This window comes from Crocodylus porosus, unplaced genomic scaffold (genome assembly GCF_001723895.1).
Source record: "Crocodylus porosus isolate Cpor-Errol unplaced genomic scaffold, CroPor_comp1, whole genome shotgun sequence".
NCBI lineage: Eukaryota > Metazoa > Chordata > Crocodylia > Crocodylidae > Crocodylus > Crocodylus porosus.
The window spans coordinates 97,643,308-97,645,867 of record NW_017728943.1 but is presented as its reverse complement, the minus strand read 5'-3'; the positions used below and the strand labels follow the sequence as shown (position 1 = coordinate 97,645,867).

The 2,560-nt window shown below is 44.7% G+C and overlaps 1 long non-coding RNA gene across 1 annotated transcript in view; it reads right to left on the bottom strand.

Annotated features, from left to right (window-relative positions):
* The window catches only part of LOC109319973, a 51,119-nt gene that overhangs the window by 44,104 nt on the left and 4,455 nt on the right, over positions 1 to 2,560 (bottom strand). The window contains exon 2 of the long non-coding RNA XR_002103688.1: positions 1,637 to 1,736. This is a non-coding gene — a long non-coding RNA (uncharacterized LOC109319973). The remainder of the gene's footprint in view (positions 1 to 1,636; positions 1,737 to 2,560) is intronic.

Sequence of the window (2,560 nt, the reverse complement as noted above, 5' to 3'; positions counted from 1 at the left end):
GCTACCCCTGCATCTAATGATCTGGTGATCAGATCGTAAAAGGCCACCAGGTTGGTCTGACAGGACCTGGCACTGATGAACCCGTGCTGGTTGCCCCTAAGCATGCAGTCCCCTGCTGGCCCCTCCTGGATGTGTGCCAGAATAACTTTCTCAAACATCTTGCCTAGAATCGAGGTAAGACTAACTGGTCTATAGTTTCCCGGGTCCTCCTTCTTCCCCTTTTTGAAGATGGGGACCACGCTGGCCCTCTTCCAGTCCTCTGGCACCACACCAGAGCACCACGAGTGCTCGTAAAGCCGCGCCAGGGGTTCTGCAATGACCTCAGCCAATTCCTTTAGAACTCTGGGGTGGAGATCATCCAGACCAGCTGACTTGAATACGTCCAGCCCCTCCAGAAGTTCCCTAACTAGTTCCTCACTAATCCTTGGCCCAGGTGTGCCTCCCCTCCAGCTGTATACAGGAATTGCAGTTGGACAGTGACCACAAATAGGTCATTTTTGGACACTGCTAGATTCCTTGGTGTGTCGGAGAACAGCAAAGTTTGGGCTGTCACCTAAATGCAGACACAATGACTCTCAGCAGGAAAGCCATGAGAAAAAAACTGAAAGGCAAGCTGAGAAAATGGAAAGAAGGGCAAAATGAAAGAACAGAGCCAATGACAATTCTGAAGGACCCGAACACTTTTTAATAAAGCTTTACTTGAAGTAATGAAAGATACCTTCAGCTGTTAGAGAACCAGGGGCGTAGCAAACAGAAAGATTAATAAGGTCCAAGCAAGAGCTGCTGTCACTGATTTTATTGAAAATGTGCTGCCTGAGGTGGTAAACATTGATCTGCAAAAGGATTCTCACTATATAGTGTAATGAAAGATATTATCAGGCCCGCTGAAACTCTAGGGGGAACAGAGCAAAGAGACCAGCAATTCTGACTGCTGGAGAGTCTCATAATAAATAAACAGTTGGAAACAACAAAACTGAAGGGACAAAAGTGACTATATAGGGAAGCCAATTGCTTTTCTTGCCTGTTTTTTTATGACAGAGAGCAAGGGGCAAGGACTAGCATGATAATACTAAATTCTCCTTATAGAGCAGCTTCTGTCCAAAGATCTCAATGCACATTACACAACCTGTTTAAAAACTAGCCCCTGTGGAAACTTATGATACCCACTTATAGAAGGAGAAACCAAGGTACACAGTGGCATACCCAAGCTCACACAGTGAGCCAGTTCATGTTTAAGGCCAGAAAGGACAATTAGGTCACCTAGCCTGACCTCCTATATAGCAGAGGCCATTAACTTTCACCCTGATAGTCCTGTACTGAGCCCCTTAACTTGTCTTTGGCTAAAATATATCTTCCAGTAAGACATCCAGTCTAGATCTGAAGATATCAATAAGCAAACCAACCATTCCCCATGGTAATTTGTTCCCAGGGTCAGTCCTCTCACTGTTGAAAAACTGTGCCAAATTTCTTATTTTGAATTTCTCTGGTTTCAGCTTCCAGCCATTGGTTCTTACCATGATTCTCTGCTGAGTTAAAGCAGTCTCTTAATGCCCAGTCATTCTCTGCCCCTTCCTGTTAAAGTATTTCTATTCTGTAATCAAGCCACCTCTTCATCTTTTTGAAAATTTTAACTCACCAGATTGAGCAATTTAACTCTCCCACTGTCGAGCATTCTCTCCAGTCCTGCATTATTTTGTGGCTCTTTTCTGCACCTCTCACAATTTCTCAGCATTCTTCTGAAAATATAGATACCAGAACTGTATGCAGTGTCCTAGTATGTTTCACTAACACTGCACAGAGATGCAAACTCACCTTCTCACTTTTATTCCCTTCTCCCATGAACGGCAGATGCCCCCAGTGGCTGTGGTGGGGCACAGCTGTGCTGGCAGTGTCAGAAGCATGGTGGCAGTGGCAGTGGCAGCAGCAGCGGGAGCACGGCACCAGAGGTGAGAGGAGAGCTCCCACAGATGCCACTGGCACTATCAACAGCAGGGAGGGGATGGCAAGCACTGACCAGGGGTCGGCGACCACCCGCAGGTCAGCAACTACCTCACAATGTTGGCGGCACCTTTTTGCAGGGGGTGCACATGCACCCCCTACATGTTGCCCCTGCCTTCTCCCACCTTTGCACAACCAAGGACCACACTGGCCTTTTCTGCCAGAGCATCACACTTGGATGCTGTGGTGGTCTATGTGTTTTACTGTGATATTTCTGTATGGACTGTGTTCATATTATTATGAATCATATTATGTGATTCAGCTTACCTCATTAGCAGGGATCATGGTAAAAAAAAAATTCTGATAAGAAAAGTTACCAATTATCTGACAAAACCCCCAAAATCCATGATTAAAATGAAACACCACTATATATGTATATGTATACGTCAGTTGAACACAATGTTTTATTGATACATTTACAATTTTAAAGCAATTTGGAAGCCTACCAGTGCCTCAAACACTAAAATAAAATAAATTCTAAATACCTATAAATTTTGGTATTTGATTTTGGGTTTTTTGTCATGGGAAATCAGAGCTCCCCCTGCCTCCTTAGCTCACAGAA